This window comes from Rhodnius prolixus, unplaced genomic scaffold (genome assembly GCF_049639745.1).
Source record: "Rhodnius prolixus isolate KJV_2025 unplaced genomic scaffold, Rpr scaffold_1, whole genome shotgun sequence".
NCBI classification, from domain to species: domain Eukaryota; kingdom Metazoa; phylum Arthropoda; class Insecta; order Hemiptera; family Reduviidae; genus Rhodnius; species Rhodnius prolixus.
The window spans coordinates 3,839,929-3,856,452 of record NW_027411581.1 but is presented as its reverse complement, the minus strand read 5'-3'; the positions used below and the strand labels follow the sequence as shown (position 1 = coordinate 3,856,452).

General features: G+C 36.6%; 1 protein-coding gene across 1 annotated transcript in view; it reads right to left on the bottom strand.

Annotated features, from left to right (window-relative positions):
• Positions 1-16,524, bottom strand: part of jeb (low-density lipoprotein receptor domain-containing jelly belly protein) — an 81,990-nt gene that overhangs the window by 42,781 nt on the left and 22,685 nt on the right. The gene's annotated exons all lie outside the window — the stretch shown is intronic.

Genomic DNA, 16,524 nt, shown 5'->3' with positions numbered 1-16,524 from the left:
GTGGGGGTAATGAAACGCAGGAAGCTGAGATGACTGTGTCACATATAAAGAATGGTGGAAAAACTGAAGTACTCAAGAACTTTTTCGCCTACCAAACCCGGAGGCAGAGGGAAAAGAAGAAGAAGACCCCCATAAGCGTTGACTAGATAACTGAATGAATAGGGCCTGAGGGTAAAAGTAAAAGTAGAGTAATTGCCTATTTTTTCAGGCCGGCTTTACATTCAATTACCAAATTAGGTGTCGTGGATGGAGGCGACTAGCAAACATACTTTACTGCAAATTTCTCATATTAACCACTAAAGGTATAGACTGGGGAATATAGCCTAGTACCGCAATACATCTTAGCATTACGGATCTAGCCTCTAACCGCTCGGCTACTGTGGCGCCTGGGCCTGAGGGTGTTTGGTTAGTTTTTCTAGGGAGAATTCAAAATTATTATTTGTGGTATTCGAAAATTTGAAATGATCTTTCCTAGTTTGGTAAGAGGAAGTTAAGGTGTGTAGTCATTTCTTCTGATCAAAATGACACTTCCCTTAAAATAAAATCATGTCAACAAAATATAGACAAGATGTTTATGAAAATACGTAGCCCGGCTATAAATTCAACCTCTTAATGGTACAAGTCTGGTAGGCGCCACGGTATCGGTTAGAGGCTAGACCCGCAATGCTAAGATGTGTTGCGGTACTAGGCTATATTCCCAGTCTATATCTTTAATGGTTAATATGAGAAATTTTGCAGTAAAGTATGTTTGCTAGTCGCCTCCGTCCACGACACCTAATTTGGTGGTTGGAAGTAAAGCCTGCCTGAAAAAATGAAATAAACCAGCTGTTTATGCTGGTAATGAAATCGTAATACATTTTTCTTAAATAGCACTTTCTCAGCAAAATCTATCGAACAATCATTATGGTTGCACTCATGCGCGTTTTGTGAAAATACCAAGTTTACAAGAAAACCGGTTTCCGACTGTCCCTTAGTCTCTGGGGAAAATTTTTTTTTCTTGAGTTTTCGATGTATCCTCATCAACATTATTAGGCCAACTAAGTTTTCATGACGGTGCTTGGTTGTGTTATTAATCTTCTAAGAGATAGTGGACGGAGGCGACTAGCAAACATACTTTTGGAACTGTAAAGTAACGTAATGTCAATTTTTTCAGGCGAGCTTTACTTCCAACTACCATATTAGGTGTCGTGGACGGAGGCGACTAGCAAACATACTTTACTGTAAATTTCTCATATTAACCATTAAAGGTATAGACTGGGAATATAGCCTAGTACCGCAATACATCTTAGCATAGCGGGTCAAGCCTCTAACCGCTCGACTATCGTGGCGACTAGCAAACATACTTTGCATTCATTTAAAAATGGAGGTTTAGCTTCCTGACAATAGATAAAAGAATCGAGAATATTAAATAAAAATTTCTTTCCTAAAAAATTTGAACTCGCAAACGCTTTATTTATTACTGGCTCCTGACATGAAGTAACAACTAATGTAATAAATGTAAAAAATACTTGAAAAATAAACAGTTTTATAAATAATTTAGTGGACGTGACGCCATTCTGCGCTGACAGTTTGTTTGTAAAAGGACAAAGATGAAGTGAAAAAAAAAAAAAACGTGTCTCCAGGGGCAACTGTAAACTTGGAATTGGTGTTTTGGTGGCGGAGGTGGCTGTGTGGGGCGGTAGGCAGGTGACAGCTTTCGGTTCTAGATGTATATATATATTTTTTTTATTTGTTTATTTATCCGCTCACTTTGTATAAGCCTCAGGTCTTGGAAATCTTGTGACAGTACATCCCGGAGACGCACGGTACAAAGTTCTCGTGTTATGTTTTCGTTTCTTCATCCTTCCTTCCTCTTCGCTTTACTTCTTCACACGCACTTGTGTCTATTCTGTTTATGTATATAAATATATGTGTATAAAATCTGTCATATTTTGTTCCTTGTTTGTCCAAATTTGTTCATAATTCCAGTTTATAACTTGTTAGTGGCATTGTAGTCCCTTTAGATCCCAGTAAAGGGAAAATACGTTAATAAAACAAAACAAATACCCTGTTTTAAAACTCATACCTCCTCACAAAGCAATTTACACGATTACATTTTCACTTTTTTTCTAACTCCCCGAATGAAAGAAGCACCGCCCAATAATTTAGGCCCGGAAATAGGCTTTTGGTCAACAATGATCAACCGAAAGTACCACTTTACCGAATTGATTTCCGCTCTACAGGATTGTCTACGACTTCCTTAACACTTACAGTACTAATTGCTCATGCGTATATTCTGTAACTTTTATAGGCAACTTCCGGGGAAAATTCAATTATAGGTAATTCTCTGTGGTTGGAGTGGGCAGATTCCTTAAAGTAAAGTAATGTCTATTTTACAGCCAGACTTTACATCCAACTACCAAATTACATGCAGTGGACGGAGACAACTAGCAAACATACTTTACTGCAAAATTTCTCATATTAACTATTAAAGGTGTAGACTGGGGAATATAGCCTAGTACCACAATACATCTTAGAATTGCGGGTCTAGCCTCTAACCGCTCGGCTAGCGTGGCGTCTAGATTTCTTCTACAATAATAATAACTAAATGAATGTAACTCAAACGATTGGAATTTGTAGAAACAGTTAAACGGGCTTCATTAATTTTGGTTGCACTTGCTGACAAAATGTAGAGGGTGTGACGGAAAGTTGAGTTGTCGAATTTTCTCAGTCAAACTGATTACTCTTATTAAACTGAGTCAAACTGAAAAGTCCTAAACAGGTCAAGAATAAAAACATGCTTGCTATTTAGGTTAAAATGAACTATAAATTTAGCCCTGCAGATCTAACAAAAATTTTCTGCAAAAATAAAGACATAAAAAACTGCCAGTAGGACAATGTTGATATAAATTATGTTTTCCTGCACGATGTTATTACTAAAACTTTAAATCTCCTGTAATTGAAATAAAATGTCAGAATTAATCAGGAAAAAAAAATTATTCAGAACAAAAATAAAAACTAGTATCTGTCAACAATGAAAAATACAACGACACAGCTTCTAGGAGAAGGTTTACCAGGTTTGGAACGTTTGGATGTTCGACCCCGGTTTGTTTGTATGTACCTTCCCTAACTCCATTATATTTTGACAAGATTTTTCTTCTTTTTTTTTCCCCTTTTTTTACTACTCGATCTGTTTTTAGATCTAACTTAACATTCAGCTTAATATTAAGGGCATAGAATCCAGTAAAATATCCCGCCATGGAAATGTAACTAACAGGTGGTTTATTTGACAACAATTTTTGGTTAATTCCATATTTATTAGAAACAAAATATGAATATACAAGAAGTTTCCAGGGAATCATGCATTTTCATGAGTTCTGCTTTCTCATTATGCCTAAATTATTACAGGCTTATATTTTAAAGAAAATTTGGTAAATTCTTGTTTTATTGAAACAGAGAGAAAAAAAAAAAATTGTAAAAGTTGGATGTTTTTCAACGTTACGTGTTCTTTTTTTTCATGTAGTTTTTTGATTATAAAAATCCATAAAACAACTCTCCTACCGGACATATCTCGAACAAAATATGCTCTTGTCATGTAGTCATTTTTGTAAAGGCGCCCTGGTGGCATAGCGGTTATAGGCTAGACCCGCAAAGCTAAGATGTATTGCGATACTAGGCTATATTCCCAGTCTATACCTTTAATGGTTAATATGAAAAATTTATAGTAAAGTATGTTTGCTGGTCGCCACGATAGCCGAGCGGTTAGAGGCTAGACCCGCAAAGCTAAGGTGTATTGCGGTACTAGGCTATATTCCCAGTCTATTACCTTATATGGTTAATATGAGAAATTTATAGTAAAGTATGTTTGCTAGGCGCCACGATAGCCGAGCGGTTATAGGCTAGACCCGCAAAGCTAAGATGTATTGCAATACTAGGCTATATTCCCAGTCTATACCTTTAATGGTTAATATGAGAAATTTATAGTAAAAGTATGTTTGCTAGGCGCCACGATAGTCGGGCGGTTAGAGGTTAGACCCGCAAAGCTAAGATGTATTGCGGTACTAGGCTATTTTCCCAATGGTTAATATGAGAAATTTATAGTAAAGTTTGTTTACTAGTCGCCTCCGTTCACGACACCTAATTTGGTAGTTGGAGGTAAAGCCTGTCTAAAAAAATAGGCAATTAATTTACTTTACTAATTTTGGTAATTAAAATTTAGGGGAAAAATTTCATTTTTGGCCAATTTTGAGAATAGTGAAAGGCATACTTCCACAAAAAAAAAAAAATTCGACGCGATTTATCTTTTTACAAACTATTATAAATACTTTGATAAGTTCTAAGTTTGTAGAAAAATTTATGAGGAACAACCTTTAGGAGATATGAGTGAAAGTTGTACGAGTTACAAATCGATTTTTACAAATTTATTTTTAGTAGGTTGGTAAAATGTAATGGGGCTTAATCAGTGTTTGTTGAATTTCATGTAAACAAAATTATGTGTAAAATATCTAAATTCAATACTGGAAATCAACAATATCTACGTAATCAACAACAATAACTACGCAGCTACATGGATAGAAATATTGATGGCGTGTTGCACACGATCTCGAATTAGATTTTCTTTCTTGGAACTAACTATTCAGTGCGTGTAACGAATGCATATTAATAAATTACTTTATTTAATTATAACAATATTTGCTTTTTTTATAAATAAAACAATGTTACAGCGTATCTAGACAAATATATAATTCAGAAACGGCGCAACGCAAATGTTTCGCGATCTACGTATGTTCCGTAATTTTTTTTCCAATTTCCAAACATTTGAGACATTCTTAATTCTTACCATCATTTTACAGTTTATAAAATTATAAAAAAAAAATTAAATATAACCTTAGAGAAGCGAACCCTGACCCATCTCCATGAACTTCCACAAAAAAAAGAAAAAGGAATTTAGTAAAATAAAACAAGTAAAATTTAATTATATACCAACTATACGGAAAAGCCTAGAAGCCATTTTCCTAGAAGTATGCATCTTTATTGAGTAAACCTCTTACGAGATGCGGCCGTTAAATAACGAGACTGATGCTGCTACAGAAGAACTATGCATGCGCCAAATCCTAACGACCGCGACAGCTGTGCAGCGTAAAGCTTTCTCTTTCGATTGCAGCGTCTCACGCGTGTTTTTGTAGAGAAATCTGTCTGACTGGAACCGTCCGTTTGTGTAAGAGGTGATAGTTTCGTTTTGCCGAAAACATCGATACTACTACACATGTAGTAGAGCAACTAATTGTCGTGAAATTACACATCAAAACTTGGTAAAACTGCTACTGCAACTTATACTTTTATTAAAAGAAGTTTATGGCAATGAATGTTGATCACGTGCGCGAGTTTTTTTGAGTGGTTTCCAAGATGGCCGAGAAGACGTCGGAGAGGATGACCGCCCGGGTCGTCCTTTCACGTCCAGAAAACGGATGAAAATGTCGATTATAATTAGTCAACATTACTACACCGCATGAGGTGCTTGCTTAACTCCGTGAAAGAGGAAGGGGAAAAAAAACTACCCGATTTGAGGGAAGAACAAGTCACGGGGTTCTCCACCAAGACAACCGGCGCCGGCTCACACTGCTTTGTCTGTCAAGACGTTTCTGGCCAAGTACAACATCCCAGTTTTAGGCCCCATCCGCCTTATTCGCCTGACCTGGCCCCATCTGTACCCCAAAGTCAAATCTGCATTAAAAGGAACACGGATTTCAGTCCCGTTGAAGCTATATGAAAGAAAAAGCGACACGTCATGCAGGAGCTCACAGAAAAAGACTTCCAGCACAGTTTCGGAACAATGGTAAATTCGCATGGAGCGTTGTAGGGATAGGGGAGGGGTGTATCTTGAAGGTGATAGTATAACTAGATATGTATAAATTTAAAATGAAATGTTTTACAGCAATAGTCTAGTTATCTAACAGCCACACCTCGTACTTTCGGTTCAGGAGTTCGCTTTAATTTCAATTTTAAAAAACTCATACTTAAGGAAAAAAATAGGCACCCCAGAAAGATTCTTCTATTTCCTTTTTCCAAATGTAGCCAAAATAGAAATTTCAGAGAAATCTGCATAATATAGTTATCCCACTTAGGTGCCACGATAGATGAGCGGTTAGAGGCTAGTCCTGCAAAGCTAAGATGTATTGCGGTACTAGGCTATATTCCCAGTAAATACCTTTAATGGTTAATATGAGAAATTTTGCAGTAAAGTAAGTTTACTAGTCTTCTCCGTCCACGACACCTAATTTGGTAGTTGGACGTAAAGCCCGGCTGAAAAATATAGGCAATTTATTTTTGGTTTTTTTAGTTATCCCACTTTAAAGAAAATCTTTAATATCATTTTCAAATAATGGAAAACTTTATTCAGCAAAGTGGCCGTTTCAACATCATAATTTCTCACTAAGGAAGAACTTCCTAGTCTACGTTTCTGTAGGAGACGCGTATCCCATCATCAAGCGAAAACCCATTCAGCGACAGTTCTGTGAAACAACAGGATAGATAAGGGAAGGGATTAGCCATGAGGTTAGCATACTGGACTCCCACGCGGAGGTCCCGGGTTCGAATCCAGCAGCTGACCCTTAGATTTTCTCTTCCTAGGAGCTTCTTACAGCTCACTGTCCGGTGATGGACAGTGTTGTCTGTAACGAGAGAACACTGTCCGGAGGCCGGCAGTGCACTGGAAAAAGCTCCGGGCGCTAATGACCTCAGCTGTTGATGCGCAAAAAAAAAAAAAAAAAAAAAAAAAAAACAGGATAGATCAGGAGGTTGCCATACACCAGAGATTTCTATACAAGATACAGATTGCCACTAATTAGATGATCTTAAATTCCAATATAAAACCCATTAATCCTTGTTTGGAAAATTTTGTATCCAGTTATTTGGGATAGAACGAAGTATGTACTTTATAAATTAAGTTGGCAAATTCTATTACCTTGTTAAAATTTCTATTGTTTTAAACCCCGTTTCATGCGATACAAGGGAATATATTGTCTCAGTTTTCCATTAGCAAATACATTCACTGGCCGCCCTAATATTCCAAGTTAGTTAATTTATTCGCCTAATATTATATTCCAGCGGTTTGGAGGTCTGAAATTCTAGCGTACCCACTGTGCTAGGACATAGTCGTCGTAGGAAACCTCCACAGTCAACCACATTTCTGATTATATTAGAGTGTTTATGGTTAATGATAATCCATAATTCACACAGCCTGTGTGAATGCTTTTGTGAAGATATTCACTCGCCTACACTGACCATTGTTATTTACCCAGCCTTAGGTTATAACCATGGCTTTAAATCCATTATTAATTTTCTAAAGATCAATTTTGCGCATTAGTTGCCTCAATGATTAGTGCATAACCGCTTCTCTTAAACTATTAAAACTATTTGGCTTCATTTCCACCAGAAAATTAATCGATTTGTAGACGAAAAGGGGGGATAGCAATAAATAGAAATAGAATCGAGTTACCTTCCTAGCTCCTAGCACTCTAGCACCTATTTTACGAGTTAAAGTTGGATGTAAAGGTGGGCTATTGTTGGTGGTTAAAGTACAGTAAAAGGCGACGCAGGCACGTGGGAGCATGAAGACCATTTTTGAAGCAGAATGTTCGCAAAGTCTCTATCCATCACGACATGCCTCATCGCCTTCTTGAAGGCAGCGACAATGTAGGCATTTGATGTTTTGGTAGGAAGTAGGCTTAGGTAGAAATATCGCTCACATCCGTATCTCCAATTCATCCAAACACTCAAGACAGACAAAGCTGCCATTAGTTCTTCCGGCAGTGACCTACAAGATCTTCCTCCCGTTTACAGACAATGGTAGCGTATTGGGTGCAAAAAGTTGTACATCAAATAATGTAATAAACCGCAATTCTGTGCTCTATCACATTTAACTCAACACCTCTTTCCACTACTAATAACATAGTTCGTTACAGGAGATAGTTCATAGGCAGATGATTGTGTTAGTGGACGTCCACTAACTATACTGATAGTAGTCAGTAATTGTAGTGCGATAACGGAAGTAAAGTGGAAATCTCTAAACCAAACTGATTAATCTCACCTCTGATGATGGGTGAATTAAGATAATTGGTCAGGAATAAACATGCTTGCTATGACGGATAAAATCAAAGATAAACTGATACGACTTGAACATATCAGATAGAACAACTTACTCTTCTGATAGTAAACAAAATTTTGTTTACCAAGGAAAGTCTTCTTAATCAAATTTTCCTTAAATGAAAAATCAATTAACAATTATCATTTGTACAAAATTTCTAAATCGTTAAATCCGTTTTAGAGAAAATTTGTTACAAAATGTTGTATTTTTTTTTTAAGTAAGAACCGCCACTGTTGTTTGCAACTGTTGCCTCAACTGACAATTGGGAGGAGGTAACCTTGTTGTTGATTGATGATACTCTGCTATTATTAACTATTAAGTAAAGATAACTATTACTTTTCTATAATTTAATTTTAAGAAGAATGTTCAGAAAACTATTAACTTTCACTATTAACTTTTTTAAACATCGTGTTGTTGTTGCTAGCCAGAAATGTAAGAACGTAAAGTAATGCCTATTTTTTTTTTTTTTTAGGCCGGCTTTACGTCCAACTACCAAATTAGGTGCAGTGGACGGAGGCGACTAGCAAACATACTTTACTGCAAAATTTCTCATATTAACCATTTAAGGTATAGACTGGGGAATATAGCCTAGTACCGCAATACATCTTAGCTTTGCGGGTCTAGCATCTAACCGCTCGATTATCGTGGCGACTAAAACTCAAAATTGAGAAACGGCAGAGCTCTCTTACTTGTAGCTGGGTTAGAAAATATAAAGAAAAACAAAATTTGAAAATCTACGGAGTAAATTGGCGATTCCTGTGGGATACGACGGCTAAAGTCAAGTCTCCCTGAGTGCCCCAAATAAAAAAGTGGATATAAGAATGTTTTTCTACGCTCACAATTTCATGTGTAGGAGATTAAAGTAAAAATAAAACCGTACTAAAGGGCAAGTAGAGTGAAGCGCAAAAAGAGCGATTGAAAAACATAAGAAATAGTTAAATAACTGCTACAATTTTTTTTTTTTTACAAATAAAGAGCCAAACTTTAATCGAATAAACAATGTTATATAGATTAGGCACAATCGTTTGGACATATGCTGTCACTATCAGTATAAAAATACCCACGTGCCCTCTCATTCTCTCTCACACCCTCTCTGTCACACCTTTCACACAAATACAGTCTAAAAAAAAAAGATCGAACAATGAAATCGATAATGCGAGAGGGAAACAGTTAAATAAAACCGTTAAGTGAATAATGTATCAGGACTAGTTGAAAACAAAGAAAACAAAAATACACCTTATTGAATTCTGCTAACTGGAATTGGTAAGGTGCCTTTACCTGGCGTCCAGTTTCATTCACCACCGCTGTTAGCACCTGTTGTATGTTCTCTGTCTGACAGTTGTGCTCCTCTAGGGGTGCTCTCAGCTCCGTAAGGGGGTATTGCTTTGCTTTTATTATTTTTTTTTTTGTGGAGGGCATTAATATGCTTATATAATTGGTTTAAAATCGTTCTTAACACTTTTGTATCCCTGAGGTCCTTTTGAAGAGTTTGTAGATTGCTACCCTCCAGTCTTGTGTGGAGGGTTTACCTTTCTGCATGCAAGATGGAGCCCACCAAAAAAAGAAATCAAATTTTTTTATAATAGAAAAGTCTTACCAAGTTCTTTATTACATTTCAACTCAGAAAGTTTCTTTGTCCAATCCCTCCAGTAAATCGTAAGACAAAATTTTCCATTGAGTACACACTTTTACCCCCACCACCTCAAAGAGTTACCTCAATATATTTATGCTTAAAAAAAATGTTACTTTGATGAGTCACCTTTTTATTAGTGAATACATCCAAAAGAAGTCTGGTTGATTACTTTGATGAGTCACCTTTTTATTTGTGACTACATCCAAAAGAAGTCTGGTTGATTACTTTAATGCGTCCCCTATTCAGTAGTGTATAGATCTAAAAGAAATCTAGCTGCTCACTTTGATGAGTCCTCCATACAGTAAAGATTAGATCTAAAAGAAGTCTGGCTATCTATTTTGATGAGTCACCTTTTTATTAGTGAATACATCCAAAAGAAGTCTGGCTGTTTTCTTTGATGAGTCCCCTTTTTATTAGTGAATACATCCAAAAGAAGTCTGGTTGATTACTTTGATGAGTCACCTTTTTATTTGTGACTACATCCAAAAGAAGTCTGGTTGATTACTTTAATGTGTCCCCTATTCTGTTGTGAATACATCGAAAAGAAGTCTGGCTATCTACTTTGATGAATCCCCTATTCAGTAGTGATTAGATCTAAAAGAAGTCTGGTTGTTTTCTTTGATGAGTCCTCCATACAGTAAAGATTAAATCTAAAAGAAGTCTGGCTATCTATTTTGATGAGTCCCCTATTCAGTAGTGATTAGATCTAAAAGAAGTCTGGTTGTTTTCTTTGATGAGTCCCCTTTTTATTAGTGAATACATCCAAAAGAAGTCTGGTTGATTACTTTAATGTGTCCCCTATTCAGTAGTGTATAGATCTAAAAGAAGTCTGGCTGTTTTCTTTGATGGGTCCCCTTTTTATTAGTGAATACATCCAAAAGAGGTCTGGTTGTTTACTTTGATGAGTCTAGCTGTTTACTTTGATGAGTCTAGCTGTTTGCTTTGATGAGTCTAGCTGTTTACTTTGATGAGTCTTCTATTTAGTAGTGATTAGGTCTAAAAATAGTCTGGCTGTTTTCTTTGATGAGTCCCCTTTTTATTAGTGAATACATCCAAAAGAGGTCTGGTTGTTTACTTTGATGAGTCTAGCTGTTTACTTTGATGAGTCTTCTATTTAGTAGTGATTAGGTCTAAAAATAGTCTGGCTGTTTTCTTTGATGAGTCCTGTTTTTATTAGTGAATACATCCAAAAGAAGTCTGGTTGTTTACTTTAATGTGTCCCCTATTCAATAGTGAATAGATCTAAAATAAGTGTGGCTGTCTACTTTAATGTGTCCCCTATACAGTAGGGAATAGATCTAAAATAAATGTGGCTGTATAGTTTGATGAGTCCAATATTCAGTAGTGAATAGATCTAGAAGAAGTGTGGCTGTCTACTTTGATGAGTCCCCTATTCAGTAGTGAATAGATCTAAAAGCAGTCTGGCCCATATACTGGGTGAACTTCACAGCATTTGGAAGAAAGAATAAAGCAACATGAGACAAGCTTGTTCAAGGTAAGCGAATTATTGGTAGATTGCCAGGAGCGGAAGTCAGATTGACGAGGGGTGGAGGTACTTCACCCAAATGTCTTCTATGTTTCGAAACCGTTATTTTTATAACTTCGGAAACGTTTCCATTATTTGAGCGAATTCTAGGAAATAAACAGCAATTTTTAGGCCATGAATTATTTGCGTTAGACATATATTTAGGAACGTCGGCGTAGTGAGTGTGTGTGTAAGTTTTCCTACACATACGCATATTTCCTAAATTTTTCTAAAAGTTTTTCTTTGAATTTTTTATATTCTTGAAAAATTTAGTAAAAAACTTTCTCTTCAATTTGGTCCAGGTTTATTGGATTGAATTCAATATTGATGTAGGAACTATGAACTCTCCTGAGTCTATTCTGGATTACTCTTCAACAGTAGGACCTCTACAATCTATTTATGGACCGTTAAAATGTTCTAAACATTAAAGTAAAGTTGTTTTTTTCTCACACATTTCAAACTACTAATGGTTTTTATTGATCCCAAATAGTTAATGGAAAAGTCCATGAATCTTTTCACAAAAGTTATATGGTAATTTTTGCAGATTTTCTAATGATAAAGTCGTCAGAAAATTGCGTTTCGATTAAGAAGTTGTACTTTACGCATAAGTTAGAGTTAAGGACTCGAAGGCCAGCCTTTCGGCTAATTCCGTGAGTTGTCGGAGAGTTTAGGCGCGCTTTAAATCATAATGTTATTTTGAAGTGAAAAAAAAAAAAAAAAACTGTATCAATCTTAAATGTTAACCCCTGAACAGATGATTCTTTTGACCATCCTGGATAAGAAGTTTTCTGGCTGTTCTCATGTTTTCTTGGGTGAAACTGTAGTATTAGTGTGCGATACGGTCAGTTGAATTTGTTCTACGATTAGCGATCTTGGATTTTGATGGCTCATGAATAGAATCTTTTTTCATTCAATTAAAAAATTTTGAAATAGATTATTTTGTAATCTCTCTTAGATTGAACATCAGTTTACATGTTATTTCCAAGACTGTAAAGTAAAGTAATGCCTATTTTTTTTCAGGCGGGCTTTACATCCAACTACTAAATTAGGTGTCGTGGACGGAGGCGACTAGCAAATATATTTTACTATAAAATTTCTCATATTAACCATTAAAGGTATATACTGGGGAATATAGCCTAGAACCGCAATACATCTTAGCATTGCGGGTCTAGCCTTTAACTGCTCAGCTATCATAGCGACTAGTAAACATACTTTACTGCTAAATTTCTCATATTAACCATTAAAGGTATAGATTGGGAATATAGCCTAGTACCGCAATACCTCTTAGCTTTGCGGGTCTAGCCTCTAACCGCTCGGCAACCGTCGGGTGCCTTATTTTCAACACTGTTTCTTCCTTTGAACAAACCATTTCTTGTATTTCTGTCTAAAAATTTAAAACTGTGATTTAGATTTCTTGGCTGAATTGTAACTTTTTAATGGGTGAGTTCTTTTTCTGAGAGGCTATGTAATTTAAGACGAGGTAAGCCCGACATTTGGTGCAGTTTTACCTTTAAAAGATTGAAGATTTACTTCGACTACAGCCTCCCCACATCAAATAATTGCACTACGCTTCCGAGTGTAGTTTTTTTTAATTAAGTTAGTTTATAAAGCATAAAAATTACTTTTGGGACTTAGTAAGTGATAGTTGCTAAAAATGTAGTAGACCAGATTTTTTTTTTTGGTGCTATTGGTTGCTAGTAAAGGGTGTGGAACGACCCTAGACCCTTTGTCAACTGACCTTAGGACCTACTTACCTGATAGTTTCTATTGATCCATGTAAAAGCTCGAATTACCCATTGCGGCGGTTGGAAAGTACCCTATATATATTTATTCACCAGGTTCTCTTTTCAGCCGATAGTGGAGGGGGGTTGTTTTTTGTGCGTGTGTGTGGCTAGCGGGAATGAACAGTTGGCCACGTGTCCGCCGTCGCTATCAAACCTCTTTAGTTAATCACTATTTCCTCTGCTTGTTTGGACCCAACCATTTCCGCCCCCACACGCACCCTCTCTCTTTCGTTCTCTCTCACCCACTCCTCTCCCTCATTCATTTTTTTTTTGGTTCTCTTTTATTCTTAATCAAAAGAGAGAACTACGATCGTGTTAAATTTTTTTGGATATCTGGTCATCACAGGAAATATCCATTTAGAAGATCGATTATCCAGAAAAATTGATTTTTTCTTGGGGGGGGGGAAATATGATCTGTGTCTAGGAAATCTTCTCACCAAAGCAGTTCCTCCTCCATGTTCTTACTCCCAGACTTCTAATATCTTCCTCTACATCGTCCAGCCCACCTAATCCAATGGTCTTCCTCTTTTTCTCGTCCATCCCCCTGGGTGCCCACTCATTATTATTATCCACACCTGGGAAATCTGGAATCTTCCATCCTCACTAAATGCCCTAGCCATCTCAATCTTCTCCTCCTTAATCCAACCTACTAAATCTTGCTCCTGGTTCAACTCCCTTATTTCACTATTCTTCCTAATTCTGTACCTTTCCCTTCCCTCTTCTTTCAATGGGATTCCTTAGGATCTTCCTCTCACAAGCATTTAGCAGTCCTCCTTGGTTAACACCCACGTTTCACTGGCCATACGCAACAACCACTGTCCTCAACAAGCTATTGTAGACAATCAGCTTTGCCTCCCAAGGTAAAAGTTATCGAAAAACTTTAGACCTTCTACACTGCCCAGAAACAACTATATCCCGCCGTTAACCTGCCCATTTATTTCTACATTCATCGGTTAAAACAGCTCCCAGATTTTTGAAAGATGTAACCCAACTCAAAAACTTCTAAGGTGCGCGAAGAAAACCTACAGAATGGAAATAAAAGACAGTTAGTACGGATTTTCACTGGATTTTTGTTAAATTTAGGGGGGGGCAAAAAGGAATTGCCCTCTGTGCTTAGTAAAACACGCAACATCAAACAGGTGTCCCTTTTCTGAGCCATCTAATTGGTTGCCTCGAAATTTTTAGCTTTTCCTGTTGCACTAATTGGCCAAAGTTAACTGTGTTATTTTTTTTGGTCTCCTTTCTCCTATTATTTATTTTATTTCCGTTCCTGTGTACGTATTTATAAAATGGAAGGGACACCAGTTGATGTCCTGTAAACGATATGTGAATAGTCAAATATGATTAACGTAATTGGGTTAGCAATTAGCTTAATATGAAAATTAATTATATTTATCCGTGTGTTGTTCTCGTGTATACTTTTGTATGTATTTGTATTCGCATTAATTTAACGTTATTTTAATTTGCAAGCTTGGTGTTAGTTCGAACGAAATTACAGTGTTTGCCAAGTAAATAATGAATTTGTTACGAGTTAATTTACACCTGCACATAATTTCCATTTTTTTTTTTTTTACCAGTTATATTTCCGTTATGTTATCAATCTGGCAACAAATAATATTTTCCAAGTAAAGTTGTGCGATTAGGTGTGTCTTTATTTTTTTTTTTGAGTTTTCTCAAAACCAAAAGTTTACATTTTGAGGTTCTTTGGGCCAGTCTCTTTGGCGGCCACATCTAAGTTTATCACTAAAGCAAATCTAAGCTTATGATAAGGAAATAGAATTGACGACGATTTTATGACGATTTCATTTTAACGGATGAGACTAACGTACATAAGACGCCACGGTAGCCGAGCGGTTAGAGGCTAGACCCGCAAAGCTAAGATGTATTGCGGTACTAAGCTATATTCCCAGTCTATACCTTTAATGGTTAATATGAGAAATTTGTAGTAAAGTATGTTTGCTAGTCGCCACGGTAGCCAAGCGGTTAGAGGCTAGACCCGCAATGCTAAGATGTATTGCGGTACTAGGCTATATTCCCAGTCTAGACCTTTAATGGTTAATATGAGAAATTTTGCAGTAAAGTATGTTTGCTAGTCGCCACGGTAGCCAAGCGGTTAGAGGCTAGACCCGCAATGTTAAGATGTATTGCGGTACTAGGCTATATTCCCAGTCTATACCTTTAATGGTTAATATGAGAAATTTGTAGTAAAGTATGTTTGCTAGTCGCCACGGTAGCCAAGCGGTTAGAGGCTAGACCCGCAAAGCTAAGATGTATTGCGGTACTAGGCTATATTCCCAGTCTATACCTTTAATGGTTAATATGAGAAATTTGTAGTAAAGTATGTTTGCTAGTCGCCACACTAGCCAAGCGGTTAGAGGCTAGACCCGCAAAGCTAAGATGTATTACGGTACTAGGCTATATTCCCAGTCTAGACCTTTAATGGTTAATATGAGAAATTTTGCAGTAAAGTACGTTTGCTAGTCGCCACGATAGCCGAGCGGTTAGTGGCTAGACCCGCAATGCTAAGATGTATTGCGGTACTAGGCTATATTCCCAGTCTATACCTTTAATGGTTAATATGAGAAATTTGCAGTAAAGTATGTTTGCTAGTCGCCACGGTAGCCAAGCGGTTAGAGGCTAGACCCGCAATGCTAAGATGTATTGCGGTACTAGGCTATATTCCCAGTCTAGACCTTTAATGGTTAATATGAGAAATTTGTAGTAAAGTATGTTTGCTAGTCGCCACGGTAGCCGAGCGGTTAGAGGCTAGACCCGCAATGCTAAGATGTATTGCGGTACTAGGCTATATTCCCAGTCTATACCTTTAATGGTTAATATGAGAAATTTATAGTAAAGTATGTTTGCTAGTCGCCACGGTAGCCAAGCGGTTAGAGGCTAGACCCGCAATGCTAAGATAATAATAATAATAATATAATAATAATAAGTTTTATTGAAAAATTCAAAATACATAATACATTTTAATTTATAAAAATAAAAATAAAAACTTATTACGGCATGGAAATCTAAATTATATAAATACAAATAAAATAAAATTATACATTTTTAATAATTATAAACTATTTTGTGTTGTTGTGAATATGAAATAAACAGACCTCTTTCTTTTCTTTTTTTTTTTTTTTTCTTTATACTAGAGAGAAAAAAAATAATTTTTAAAAAAAAATTAATGAATAGCCAAAGAATACCTAATAATAATAATATTAATAATAATATTAATAATATCCCCGTAGGGGGGAGTGGACTAGCCACTTCTTCAGGGAGCTTGGCGTCCCTGCGGTTATCCCAGTCTAACAACACTTCAACACACACACTGACACCCCTTCACACTTTCACACTACACCTAGGACCTGCAGAGGTAGTTGCTGTGTGCAGCTACTTGGGACTTAGCGAACCCACAGGTAAACTCGAGCTCCCCACCACACACAATCACTTACACCTT